This window comes from Salmo salar, unplaced genomic scaffold (genome assembly GCF_965601325.2).
Source record: "Salmo salar unplaced genomic scaffold, fSalSal1 ptg000619l, whole genome shotgun sequence".
Lineage (NCBI taxonomy): Eukaryota > Metazoa > Chordata > Actinopteri > Salmoniformes > Salmonidae > Salmo > Salmo salar.
Window position 1 is genome coordinate 536,173 of NW_027675443.1, and position 18,213 is coordinate 554,385.

The following is an 18,213-nucleotide window of genomic DNA, read 5'->3' on the forward strand; positions in this document are numbered from 1 at the left end:
ACCAACATTATTCACTGATATAACACACCTTACCTACATTATTCACTGTTATAACACACCTTACCTACATTATTCACTGTTGTTGTTAACACACCTTACCTACATTATCCACTGTTATAACACACCTTACCTACATTATTCACTGTTGTTGTTAACAGACCTTACCTACATTATTCACTGTTGTTGTTAACACACCTTACCTACATTATTCACTGTTGTTGATAACACACCTTACCTACATTATTCACTGTTATAACACACCTTACAAACATTATTCACTTTTGTTGATAACACACCTTACCAACAGTATTCACTGTTGTTGATAACACACCTTACCAACATTATTCACTGTTGTTGATAACACACCTTACCAACATTATTCACTGTTATTGTTAACACACCTTACCAACATTATTCACTGTTATAACACAACTTACCAACATTATTCATTGTTGTTGATAACATACCTTACCAACATTTTTCACTGTTATAACACACCTTACCTACATTATTCACTGTTGTTGATAACACACCGTACCTACATTATTCACTTTTGTTGTTAACACAACTTACCTACATTATTCACTGTTATAAAACACCTTACCAACATTGTTCACTGCTGATAACACACCTTACCTACATTATCCACTGTTATAACACACCTTACCTACATTATTCACTGTTGTTGTTTACAGACCTTACCTACATTATTCAATGTTATAACACACCTTACCTACATTATTCACTGTTGTTGTTAATACACCTTACCTACATTATTCACTGTTGTTGATAACACACCTTACCTTCATTATTCACTGTTGTTGATAACACATCTTACCTACATTATTCACTGTTATAACACAACTTACAAACATTATTCACTGTTGTTGATAACACACCTTACCAACAGTATTCACTGTTGTTGATAACACACCTTACCAACATTATTCACTGTTGTTGATAACACACCTTACCAACATTATTCACTGTTGTTGTTAACACACCTTACCAACATTATTCACTGTTATAACACACCTTACCTACATTATTCACTGTTGTTGATAACACACCTAACCTACATTATTCACTGCTGTTGTTAACACACCTTACCTACATTATTCACTGTTATTGATAACACACCTTACCTACATTATTAACTGTTGTTGTTAACACACCTTACCTACATTATTCACTGTTGTTGTTAACACACCTTACCTACATTATCCACTGTTATAACACACCTTAGCTACATTATTCACTGTTGTTGTTAACAGACCTTACCTACATTATTCACTGTTGTTGATAACACACCTTACCTACATTATTCACTGTTGTTGATAACACACCTTACCTACATTATTCACTGTTATAACACACCTTACAAACATTATTCACTTTTGTTGATAACACACCTTACCAACAGTATTCACTGTTGTTGATAACACACCTTACCAACATTATTCACTGTTGTTGATAACACACCTTACCAACATTATTCACTGTTGTTGTTAACACACCTTACCAACATTATTCACTGTTATAACACAACTTACCAACATTATTCATTGTTGTTGATAACACACCTTACCAACATTTTTCACTGTTATAACACACCTTACCTACATTATTCACTGTTGTTGATAACACACCTTACCTACATTATTCACTGTTGTTGATAACACACCTTACCTACATTATTCACTGTTATAACACACCTTACCTACATTATTCACTGTTGTTGTTAACACACCTTACCTACATTATTCACTGTTATAACACACCTTACCTACATTATTCACTGTTATAACACACCTTACCAACATTGTTCACTGTTGATAACACACCTTACCAAAATTATTCACTGTTATAACACACCTTACCTACATTATTCACTGTTGTTGATAACACACCTTACCTACATTATTCACTGTTATAACACACCTTACCAACATTATTCACTGTTGTTGTTAACACACCTTACCTACATTATTCACTGTTATAACACACCTTACCAACATTGTTCACTGTTGATAACACACCTTACCAACATTATTCACTGTTATAACACACCTTACCAACATTATTCACTGTTGATGATAATACACCTTACCAACATTATTCACTGATATAACACACCTTACCTACATTATTCACTGTTGATGATAACACACCTTACCAACATTATTCACTGTTATAACACACCTTACCAACGTTATTCACTGTTGATGATAACACACCTTACCCAACATTATTCACTGTTATAACACACCTTACCTACATTATTCACTGTTGTTGTTAACACACCTTACCTACATTATTCACTGTTATAACACACCATACCTACATTAGTCACTGTTATAACACACCTTACCAACATTGTTCACTGTTGATAACACACCTTACCAACATTATTCACTGATATAACACACCTTACCTACATTATTCACTGTTATAACACACCTTACCTACATTATTCACTGTTGTTGTTAACACACCTTACCTACATTATCCACTGTTATAACACACCTTACCTACATTATTCACTGTTGTTGTTAACAGACCTTACCTACATTATTCACTGTTGTTGTTAACACACCTTACCTACATTATTCACTGTTGTTGATAACACACCTTACCTACATTATTCACTGTTATAACACACCTTACAAACATTATTCACTTTTGTTGATAACACACCTTACCAACAGTATTCACTGTTGTTGATAACACACCTTACCAACATTATTCACTGTTGTTGATAACACACCTTACCAACATTATTCACTGTTGTTGTTAACACACCTTACCAACATTATTCACTGTTGTTGATAACACACCTTACCTACATTGTTCACTGTTATAACACACCTTACCAACAATATTCACTGTTGTTGATAACACACCTTACCTACATTATTCTATGTTGTTGTTAACACAACTTACCAACATTATTCACTGTTATAACACACCTTACCAACATTGTTCACTGTTGATAACACACCTTATCTACATTATTCACTGTTATAACACACCTTACCTACATTATTCAATGTTGTTGTTAACAGACCTTACCTACATTATTCACTGTTGTTGATAACACACCTTACCTACATTATTCACTGTTGTTGATAACACACCTTACCTACATTATTCACTGTTATAACACACCTTTTCAACATTATTCACTGTTGTTGATAACACACCTTACCAACATTATTCACTGTTGTTGTTAACACACCTTACCAACATTATTCACTGTTATAACACACCTTACCAACATTATTCAATGTTATAACACACCTTACCTACATTATTCACTGTTGATGATAACACACCTTACCAACATTATTCACTGTTACAACACACCTTACCAACATTATTCACTGTTGATGATAACACACCTTACCTACATTATTCACTGTTATAACACAACTTACCAACATTGTTCACTGTTGATAACACACCTTACCAACATTATTCACTGTTATAACACACCTTACCTACATCATTCACTGTTATAACAGAACTTACCTACATTATTCACTGTTGTTGATAACACACCTTACCTACATTATCCACTGTTATAACACACCTTACCTACATTATTCACTGTTTTTGTTAACAGACCTTACCTACATTATTCACTGTTATAACACACCTTACCAACATTATTCACTGTTATAACACACCTAACCTACATTATTCACTGTTATAACACACCTTACCAACATTATTCACTGTTGTTGATAACACACCTTACCAACATTATTCACTGTTGTTGTTAACACACCTTACCAACATTATTCACTTTTATAACACACCTTACCAACATTATTCAATGTTATAACACACCTTACCTACATTATTCACTGTTGATGATAACACACCTTACCAACATTATTCACTGTTACAACACAACCTTAACAACATTATTCACTGTTGATGATAACACACCTTACCTACATTATTCACTGTTATAACACACCTTACCAACATTGTTCACTGTTGATAACACACCTTACCAACAGTATTCACTGTTATAACACACCTTACCTACATTATTCACTGTTATAACACTACTTACCTACATTATTCACTGTTGTTGATAACACACCTTACCTACATTATTCACTGTTATAACACACCTTACCTACATTATTCACTGTTGTTGATAACACACCTTACCAACATTATTCACTGTTGTTGATAACACACCTTACCAACATTATTCACTGTTGTTGTTAACACACCTTACCAACATTATTCACTGTTATAACACACCTTACCAACATTATTCATTGTTGTTGATAACACACCTTACCAACATTTTTCACTGTTATAACACACCTTACCTACATTATTCACTGTTGTTGATAACACACCGTACCTACATTTTTCACTTTTGTTGTTAACACACCTTACCTACATTATTCACTGTTGTTGTTAACACACCTTACCAACATTATTCACTGTTGTTGATAACACACCTTACCAACATTATTCACTGTTGTTGATAACGCACCTTTCCTACATTATAAACTGTTGTTGTCAACACACCTTAAAAACATTATTCACTGTTGATAACACACCTTACCAACATTATCACTGTTATAACACACCTTACCTACATCATTTACTGTTGATGATAACACACCTTACCAACATTATTCACTGTTTTAACACACCTTACCAACATTATTCACTGGTATAACACACCTTACATACATTATTCACTGTTGTTGTTAACACACCTTACCTACATTGTTCACTGTTGATAACACACCTTACCAACATTATTCACTTTGATAACACACCTTACCAACATTATTCACTGTTATAACACACCTTACCTACATTATTCACTGTCGTTGTTTACAGACCTTACCTACATTATTCACTGTTATAACACACCTTACCTACATTATTCACTGTTGTTGTTAACACACCTTACCTACATTATTCACTGTTGTTGATAACACACCTTACCTACATTATTCACTGTTGTTGATAACACACCTTACCTACATTATTCACTGTTATAACACACCTTATAAACATTATTCACTGTTGTTGATAACACACCTTACCAACAGTATTCACTGTTGTTGATAACACACCTTACCAACATTATTCACTGTTGTTGATAACACACCTTACCAACATTATTCACTGTTGTTGATAACACACCGTACCTACATTATTCACTTTTGTTGTTAACACACCTAACCTACATTATTCACTGCTGTTGTTAACACACCTTACCTACATTATTCACTGTTATTTATAACACACCTTACCTACATTATTAACTGTTGTTGTTAACACACCTTACCTACATTATTCACTGTTGTTGTTAACACACCTTACCTACATTATTAACTGTTGTTGTTAACACACCTTACCTACATTATTCACTGTTGTTGTTAACACACCTTACAATAATTATTCACTGTTATAACACACCATACCTACATTATTCACTGTTATAACACACCTTACCAAAATTGTTCACTGTTGATAACACACCTTACCAACATTATTCACTGTTATTTATAACACACCTTACCTACATTATTCACTGTTGTTGTTTACAGACCTTACCTACATTATTCACTGTTATAACACACCTTACCTACATTATTCACTGTTGTTGTTAACACACCTTACCTACATTATTCACTGTTGTTGATAACACACCTTACCTACATTATTCACTGTTGTTGATAACACACCTTACCTACATTATTCACTGTTATAACACACCTTACAAACATTATTCACTGTTGTTGATAACACACCTTACCAACAGTATTCACTGTTGTTGATAACACACCTTACCAACATTATTCACTGTTGTTGATAACACACCTTACCAACATTATTCACTGTTGTTGATAACACACCGTACCTACATTATTCACTTTTGTTGTTAACACACCTAACCTACATTATTCACTGCTGTTGTTAACACACCTTACCTACATTATTCACTGTTATTTATAACACACCTTACCTACATTATTAACTGTTGTTGTTAACACACCTTACCTACATTATTCACTGTTGTTGTTAACACACCTTACCTACATTATTAACTGTTGTTGTTAACACACCTTACCTACATTATTCACTGTTGTTGTTAACACACCTTACAATAATTATTCACTGTTATAACACACCATACCTACATTATTCACTGTTATAACACACCTTACCAACATTGTTCACTGTTGATAACACACCTTACCAACATTATTCACTGTTATTTATAACACACCTTACCTACATTATTAACTGTTATTTATAACACACCTTACCTACATTATTAACTGTTGTTGTTAACACACCTTACCTACATTATTCACTGTTGTTGTTAACACACCTTACCTACATTATTAACTGTTGTTGTTAACACACCTTACCTACATTATTCACTGTTGTTGTTAACACACCTTACCAACATTATTCACTGTTATAACACTCCTTACCAACATTATTCACTGTTGTTGATAACACACCTTACCTACATTATTCAATGTTGTTGTTAACACAACTTACCAACATTATTCACTGTTATAACACACCTTACCTACATTATTCACTGTTGATGTTAACACACCTTACCTACATTATTCACTGTTATAACACACCTTACCTATATTATTCACTGTTGATGATAACACACCTTACCAACATTATTCACTGTTATAACACACCTTACCAACATTATTCACTGTTGATGATAACACAACTTACCTACATTATTCACTGTTATAAAACACCTTACCAACATTGTTCACTGCTGATAACACACCTTACCTACATTATCCACTGTTATAACACACCTTACCTACATTATTCACTGTTGTTGTTTACAGACCTTACCTACATTATTCACTGTTATAACACACCTTACCTACATTATTCACTGTTGTTGTTAACACACCTTACCAACATTATTCACTGTTGTTGATAACACACCTTACCTACATTATTCACTGTTGTTGATAACACACCTTACCTACATTATTCACTGTTGTTGATAACACACCTTACCTACATTATTCACTGTTATAACACACCTTACCTACATTATTCACTGTTGTTGTTAACACACCTTACCTACATTATTCACTGTTGTTGATAACACACCTTACCTACATTATTCACTGTTATAACACACCTTACCAACATTATTCACTGTTATAACACACCTTACCTACATTATTCACTGTTGTTGTTAACACACCTTACCAACATTGTTCACTGTTGATAACACACCTTACCAACATTATTCACTTTTATAACACACCTTACCAACATTATTCAATGTTATAACACACCTTACCTACATTATTCACTGTTGATGATAACACACCTTACCAACATTATTCACTGTTACAACACAACCTTAACAACATTATTCACTGTTGATGATAACACACCTTACCTACATTATTCACTGTTATAACACACCTTACCAACATTGTTCACTGTTGATAACACACCTTACCAACATTATTCACTGTTATAACACACCTTACCTACATTATTCACTGTTATAACACTACTTACCTACATTATTCACTGTTGTTGATAACACACCTTACCTACATTATTCACTGTTATAACACACCTTACCTACATTATTCACTGTTGTTGATAACACACCTTACCAACATTATTCACTGTTGTTGATAACACACCTTACCAACATTATTCACTGTTGTTGTTAACACACCTTACCAACATTATTCACTGTTATAACACACCTTACCAACATTATTCATTGTTGTTGATAACACACCTTACCAACATTTTTCACTGTTATAACACACCTTACCTACATTATTCACTGTTGTTGATAACACACCGTACCTACATTTTTCACTTTTGTTGTTAACACACCTTACCTACATTATTCACTGTTGTTGTTAACACACCTTACCAACATTATTCACTGTTGTTGATAACACACCTTACCAACATTATTCACTGTTGTTGATAACGCACCTTTCCTACATTATAAACTGTTGTTGTCAACACACCTTAAAAACATTATTCACTGTTGATAACACACCTTACCAACATTATTCACTGGTATAACACACCTTACATACATTATTCACTGTTGTTGTTAACACACCTTACCTACATTGTTCACTGTTGATAACACACCTTACCAACATTATTCACTTTGATAACACACCTTACCAACATTATTCACTGTTATAACACACCTTACCTACATTATTCACTGTTGTTGTTTACAGACCTTACCTACATTATTCACTGTTATAACACACCTTACCTACATTATTCACTGTTGTTGTTAACACACCTTACCTACATTATTCACTGTTGTTGATAACACACCTTACCTACATTATTCACTGTTGTTGATAACACACCTTACCTACATTATTCACTGTTATAACACACCTTATAAACATTATTCACTGTTGTTGATAACACACCTTACCAACAGTATTCACTGTTGTTGATAACACACCTTACCAACATTATTCACTGTTGTTGATAACACACCTTACCAACATTATTCACTGTTGTTGATAACACACCGTACCTACATTATTCACTTTTGTTGTTAACACACCTAACCTACATTATTCACTGCTGTTGTTAACACACCTTACCTACATTATTCACTGTTATTTATAACACACCTTACCTACATTATTAACTGTTGTTGTTAACACACCTTACCTACATTATTCACTGTTGTTGTTAACACACCTTACCTACATTATTAACTGTTGTTGTTAAAACACCTTACCTACATTATTCACTGTTGTTGTTAACACACCTTACAATAATTATTCACTGTTATAACACACCATACCTACATTATTCACTGTTATAACACACCTTACCAACATTGTTCACTGTTGATAACACACCTTACCAACATTATTCACTGTTATTTATAACACACCTTACCTACATTATTCACTGTTGTTGTTTACAGACCTTACCTACATTATTCACTGTTATAACACACCTTACCTACATTATTCACTGTTGTTGTTAACACACCTTACCTACATTATTCACTGTTGTTGATAACACACCTTACCTACATTATTCACTGTTGTTGATAACACACCTTACCTACATTATTCACTGTTATAACACACCTTACAAACATTATTCACTGTTGTTGATAACACACCTTACCAACAGTATTCACTGTTGTTGATAACACACCTTACCAACATTATTCACTGTTGTTGATAACACACCTTACCAACATTATTCACTGTTGTTGATAACACACCGTACCTACATTATTCACTTTTGTTGTTAACACACCTAACCTACATTATTCACTGCTGTTGTTAACACACCTTACCTACATTATTCACTGTTATTTATAACACACCTTACCTACATTATTAACTGTTGTTGTTAACACACCTTACCTACATTATTCACTGTTGTTGTTAACACACCTTACCTACATTATTAACTGTTGTTGTTAACACACCTTACCTACATTATTCACTGTTGTTGTTAACACACCTTACAATAATTATTCACTGTTATAACACACCATACCTACATTATTCACTGTTATAACACACCTTACCAACATTGTTCACTGTTGATAACACACCTTACCAACATTATTCACTGTTATTTATAACACACCTTACCTACATTATTAACTGTTATTTATAACACACCTTACCTACATTATTAACTGTTGTTGTTAACACACCTTACCTACATTATTCACTGTTGTTGTTAACACACCTTACCTACATTATTAACTGTTGTTGTTAACCTTACCTTACCTACATTATTCAATGTTGTTGTTAACACAACTTACCAACATTATTCACTGTTATAACACACCTTACCTACATTATTCACTGTTGATGTTAACACACCTTACCTACATTATTCACTGTTATAACACACCTTACCTACATTATTCACTGTTGATGATAACACACCTTACCAACATTATTCACTGTTATAACACACCTTACCAACATTATTCACTGTTGATGATAACACAACTTACCTACATTATTCACTGTTATAAAACACCTTACCAACATTGTTCACTGCTGATAACACACCTTACCTACATTATCCACTGTTATAACACACCTTACCTACATTATTCACTGTTGTTGTTTACAGACCTTACCTACATTATTCACTGTTATAACACACCTTACCTACATTATTCACTGTTGTTGTTAACACACCTTACCAACATTATTCACTGTTGTTGATAACACACCTTACCTACATTATTCACTGTTGTTGATAACACACCTTACCTACATTATTCACTGTTGTTGATAACACACCTTACCTACATTATTCACTGTTATAACACACCTTACCTACATTATTCACTGTTGTTGTTAACACACCTTACCTACATTATTCACTGTTGTTGATAACACACCTTACCTACATTATTCACTGTTATAACACACCTTACCAACATTATTCACTGTTATAACACACCTTACCTACATTATTCACTGTTGTTGTTAACACACCTTACCAACATTGTTCACTGTTGATAACACACCTTACCAACATTATTCACTTTTATAACACACCTTACCAACATTATTCAATGTTATAACACACCTTACCTACATTATTCACTGTTGATGATAACACACCTTACCAACATTATTCACTGTTACAACACAACCTTAACAACATTATTCACTGTTGATGATAACACACCTTACCTACATTATTCACTGTTATAACACACCTTACCTACATTATTCACTGTTGTTGATAACACACCTTACCAACATTATTCACTGTTGTTGATAACACACCTTACCAACATTATTCACTGTTGTTGTTAACACACCTTACCAACATTATTCACTGTTATAACACACCTTACCAACATTATTCATTGTTGTTGATAACACACCTTACCAACATTTTTCACTGTTATAACACACCTTACCTACATTATTCACTGTTGTTGATAACACACCGTACCTACATTTTTCACTTTTGTTGTTAACACACCTTACCTACATTATTCACTGTTGTTGTTAACACACCTTACCAACATTATTCACTGTTGTTGATAACACACCTTACCAACATTATTCACTGTTGTTGATAACGCACCTTTCCTACATTATAAACTGTTGTTGTCAACACACCTTACCAACATTTTTCACTGTTATAACACACCTTACCTACATTATTCACTGTTGTTGATAACACACCGTACCTACATTTTTCACTTTTGTTGTTAACACACCTTACCTACATTATTCACTGTTGTTGTTAACACACCTTACCAACATTATTCACTGTTGTTGATAACACACCTTACCAACATTATTCACTGTTGTTGATAACGCACCTTTCCTACATCATTTACTGTTGATGATAACACACCTTACCAACATTATTCACTGTTGTAACACACCTTACCAACATTATTCACTGGTATAACACACCTTACATACATTATTCACTGTTGTTGTTAACACACCTTACCTACATTGTTCACTGTTGATAACACACCTTACCAACATTATTCACTTTGATAACACACCTTACCAACATTATTCACTGTTATAACACACCTTACCTACATTATTCACTGTTGTTGTTTACAGACCTTACCTACATTATTCACTGTTATAACACACCTTACCTACATTATTCACTGTTGTTGTTAACACACCTTACCTATATTATTCACTGTTGTTGATAACACACCTTACCTACATTATTCACTGTTGTTGATAACACACCTTACCTACATTATTCACTGTTATAACACACCTTACAAACATTATTCACTGTTGTTGATAACACACCTTACCAACAGTATTCACTGTTGTTGATAACACACCTTACCAACATTATTCACTGTTGTTGATAACACACCTTACCAACATTATTCACTGTTGTTGATAACACACCGTACCTACATTATTCACTTTTGTTGTTAACACACCTAACCTACATTATTCACAGCTGTTGTTAACACACCTTACCTACATTATTCACTGTTATTGATAACACACCTTACCTACATTATTAACTGTTGCTGTTAACACACCTTACCTACATTATTCACTGTTGTTGTTAACACACCTTACCTACATTATTAACTGTTGTTGTTAACACACCTTACCTACATTATTAACTGTTGTTGTTAACACACCTTACCTACATTATTCACTTTTATAACACACCATACCTACATTATTCACTGTTATAACACACCTTACCAACATTGTTCACTGTTGATAACACACCTTACCAACATTATTCACTGATATAACACACCTTACCTACATTATTCACTGTTATAACACACCTTACCTATATTATTCACTGTTGTTGTTAACACACCTTACCAACATTATTCACTGTTATAACCCTCCTTACCAACATTATTCACTGTTGTTGATAACACACCTTACCTACATTATTCAATGTTGTTGTTAACACAACTTACCAACATTATTCACTGTTATAACACACCTTACCTACATTATTCACTGTTGTTGTTAACACACCTTACCTACATTATTCACTGTTATAACACACCTTACCTACATTATTCACTGTTGATGATAACACACCTTACCAACATTATTCACTGTTATAACACACCTTACCAACATTATTCACTGTTGATGATAACACAACTTACCTACATTATTCACTGTTATAAAACACCTTACCAACATTGTTCACTGCTGATAACACACCTTACCTACATTATCCACTGTTATAACACACCTTACCTACATTATTCACTGTTGTTGTTTACAGACCTTACCTACATTATTCACTGTTATAACACACCTTACCTACATTATTCACTGTTGTTGTTAACACACCTTACCAACATTATTCACTGTTGTTGATAACACACCTTACCTACATTATTCACTGTTGTTGATAACACACCTTACCTACATTATTCACTGTTGTTGATAACACACCTTACCTACATTATTCACTGTTATAACACACCTTACCTACATTATTCACTGTTGTTGTTAACACACCTTACCTACATTATTCACTGTTGTTGATAACACACCTTACCTACATTATTCACTGTTATAACACACCTTACCAACATTATTCACTGTTATAACACACCTTACCTACATTATTCACTGTTGTTGTTAACACACCTTACCAACATTGTTCACTGTTGATAACACACCTTACCAACATTATTCACTTTTATAACACACCTTACCAACATTATTCAATGTTATAACACACCTTACCTACATTATTCACTGTTGATGATAACACACCTTACCAACATTATTCACTGTTACAACACAACCTTAACAACATTATTCACTGTTGATGATAACACACCTTACCTACATTATTCACTGTTATAACACACCTTACCAACATTGTTCACTGTTGATAACACACCTTACCAACATTATTCACTGTTATAACCTCTTGGGGCTAGGTGGGACGCTAGCGTGCCACCTGTGGTGCACTCCATCAACAGCAGGTGCATTTCAAGAGCGGCAAATTTGAATCCAAATAAATGTCAAAATTCAAATTTTTCAAAAATACAACTATGTTACACCATTTGAAAGATAAACATCTCCTTAATCTAACCACGTTTTACGATTTCAAAAAGGTTTTACGGCGAAAGCATAAATTTAGAGTATGTTAGGACAGTACATTTACAAGAGTTGTGTGTAATGTTTTGTCAAGTCAAAGACAGGGTCACCAAAACCATAAAACCAGCTAAAATGATACACTAACCTTTTACAATCTCCATCAGATGACACTCCTAGGACATTATGTTAGACAATGCATGCATTTTTAGTTCTATGAAGTTCATATTTATATACAAAAACAGCGTTTTACTATGGCATTGATGTTGAGGAAATCGTTTCCCTCCAATAACCGGCAGTCAAGTCAGCGTCACAAATTAAATAATTAAAATTAGAAAACATTGGTAAAATATTATATTGTCATTTAAAGAATTATAGATTTACATCTTTTGAACGCAATCAACTTGCCAGATTTAAAAATAACCTTACTGGGAAATCACACTTTGCAATAATCTGAGCACTGTGCCCAGAAAAATACGCGTTGCGATACAGACTAGACGTCATGTTGGGGAGATCTAAAATCGAAAATACTATGTAAATAATCCATTACCTTTGATTCTCTTCATCAGATGTCACTTCCAGGTATCACAGGTCCATAACGAATGTAGTTTTGTTCAAAAAAGCTCATCATTTATGTCCAAAAATCTCCGTCTCGTTAGCACATGATGTAAGCCAGCCGGACTTCTCGTCATGAACGAGGGGAAAAAATATATTTCCGTTCGTTCAAACATGTCAAACGTTGTATAGCATAAATCATTAGGGCCTTTTTTAACCAGAACATGAATAATATTCAAGGTGGACGAATGCATAGCCTTTTATAACGTATTGGAACGAGGGTACCCAACATGAAGTAGCGCGCCAGGTGTCTAATGGGACATCACCGTTCCATGGCTCTTGTTCGGTCAGATCTCCCTCCAGAAGACTCAAAACACTTTGTAAAGGCTGGTGACATCTAGTGGAAGCAATAGGAAGTGCCAAAATATTCCTAAACCCCTGTGTTTTTCAATGGGATAGGTTTAAAATCAATACAACACATCAGGTATCCACTTCCTGTCAGAAAATGTCTCAGGGTTTTGCCTGCCAAATGAGTTCTATTATACTCACAGACACCATTCAAACAGTTTTGGAAACTTTAGAGTGTTTTCTATCCATATATAATAAGTATATGCATATTCTAGTTACTGGGTAGGATTAGTAACCAGATTAAATCGGGTACATTTTTTTTATCCAGACGTGCAAATGCTGCCCCCTAGACCCAACAGGATAACACACCTTACCTACATTATTCACTGTTATAACACTACTTACCTACATTATTCACTGTTGTTGATAACACACCTTACCTACATTATTCACTGTTATAACACACCTTACCTACATTATTCACTGTTGTTGATAACACACCTTACCAACATTATTCACTGTTGTTGATAACACACCTTACCAACATTATTCACTGTTGTTGTTAACACACCTTACCAACATTATTCACTGTTATAACACACCTTACCAACATTATTCATTGTTGTTGATAACACACCTTACCAACATTTTTCACTGTTATAACACACCTTACCTACATTATTCACTGTTGTTGATAACACACCGTACCTACATTTTTCACTTTTGTTGTTAACACACCTTACCTACATTATTCACTGTTGTTGTTAACACACCTTACCAACATTATTCACTGTTGTTGATAACACACCTTACCAACATTATTCACTGTTGTTGATAACGCACCTTTCCTACATTATAAACTGTTGTTGTCAACACACCTTAAAAACATTATTCACTGTTGATAACACACCTTACCAACATTATCACTGTTATAACACACCTTACCTACATCATTTACTGTTGATGATAACACACCTTACCAACATTATTCACTGTTGTAACACACCTTACCAACATTATTCACTGGTATAACACACCTTACATACATTATTCACTGTTGTTGTTAACACACCTTACCTACATTGTTCACTGTTGATAACACACCTTACCAACATTATTCACTTTGATAACACACCTTACCAACATTATTCACTGTTATAACACACCTTACCTACATTATTCACTGTTGTTGTTTACAGACCTTACCTACATTATTCACTGTTATAACACACCTTACCTACATTATTCACTGTTGTTGTTAACACACCTTACCTATATTATTCACTGTTGTTGATAACACACCTTACCTACATTATTCACTGTTGTTGATAACACACCTTACCTACATTATTCACTGTTATAACACACCTTACAAACATTATTCACTGTTGTTGATAACACACCTTACCAACAGTATTCACTGTTGTTGATAACACACCTTACCAACATTATTCACTGTTGTTGATAACACACCTTACCAACATTATTCACTGTTGTTGATAACACACCGTACCTACATTATTCACTTTTGTTGTTAACACACCTAACCTACATTATTCACAGCTGTTGTTAACACACCTTACCTACATTATTCACTGTTATTGATAACACACCTTACCTACATTATTAACTGTTGCTGTTAACACACCTTACCTACATTATTCACTGTTGTTGTTAACACACCTTATCTACATTATTAACTGTTGTTGTTAACACACCTTACCTACATTATTAACTGTTGTTGTTAACACACCTTACCTACATTATTCACTGTTATAACACACCATACCTACATTATTCACTGTTATAACACACCTTACCAACATTGTTCACTGTTGATAACACACCTTACCAACATTATTCACTGATATAACACACCTTACCTACATTATTCACTGTTATAACACACCTTACCTATATTATTCACTGTTGTTGTTAACACACCTTACCAACATTATTCACTGTTATAACCCTCCTTACCAACATTATTCACTGTTGTTGATAACACACCTTACCTACATTATTCAATGTTGTTGTTAACACAACTTACCAACATTATTCACTGTTATAACACACCTTACCTACATTATTCACTGTTGTTGTTAACACACCTTACCTACATTATTCACTGTTATAACACACCTTACCTACATTATTCACTGTTGATGATAACACACCTTACCAACATTATTCACTGTTATAACACACCTTACCAACATTATTCACTGTTGATGATAACACAACTTACCTACATTATTCACTGTTATAAAACACCTTACCAACATTGTTCACTGCTGATAACACACCTTACCTACATTATCCACTGTTATAACACACCTTACCTACATTATTCACTGTTGTTGTTTACAGACCTTACCTACATTATTCACTGTTATAACACACCTTACCTACATTATTCACTGTTGTTGTTAACACACCTTACCAACATTATTCACTGTTGTTGATAACACACCTTACCTACATTATTCACTGTTGTTGATAACACACCTTACCTACATTATTCACTGTTGTTGATAACACACCTTACCTACATTATTCACTGTTATAACACACCTTACCTACATTATTCACTGTTGTTGTTAACACACCTTACCTACATTATTCACTGTTGTTGATAACACACCTTACCTACATTATTCACTGTTATAACACACCTTACCAACATTATTCACTGTTATAACACACCTTACCTACATTATTCACTGTTGTTGTTAACACACCTTACCAACATTGTTCACTGTTGATAACACACCTTACCAACATTATTCACTGTTATAACACACCTTACCAACATTATTCACTGTTGATGATAATACACCTTACCAACATTATTCACTGATATAACACACCTTACCTACATTATTCACTGTTGATGATAACACACCTTACCAACATTATTCACTGTTATAACACACCTTACCAACATTATTCACTGTTATAACACACCTTACCAACATTATTCACTGTTGATGATAACACACCTTACCAACATTATTCACTGTTATAACACACCTTACCTACATTATTCACTGTTGTTGTTAACACACCTTACCTACATTATTAACTGTTATAACACACCATACCTACATTATTCACTGTTATAACACACCTTACCAACATTGTTCACTGTTGATAACACACCTTACCAACATTATTCACTGATATAACACACCTTACCTACATTATTCACTGTTATAACACACCTTACCTACATTATTCACTGTTGTTGTTAACACACCTTACCTACATTATCCACTGTTATAACACACCTTACCTACATTATTCACTGTTGTTGTTAACAGACCTTACCTACATTATTCACTGTTGTTGATAACACACCTTACCTGCATTATTCACTGGTGTTGATAACACACCTTACCTACATTATTCACTGTTATAACACACCTTACAAACATTATTCACTTTTGTTGATAACACACCTTACCAACAGTATTCACTGTTGTTGATAACACACCTTACCAACATTATTCACTGTTGTTGATAACACACCTTACCAACATTATTCACTGTTGTTGTTAACACACCTTACCAACATTATTCACTGATATAACACAACTTACCAACATTATTCATTGTTGTTGATAACACACCTTACCAACATTTTTCACTGTTATAACACACC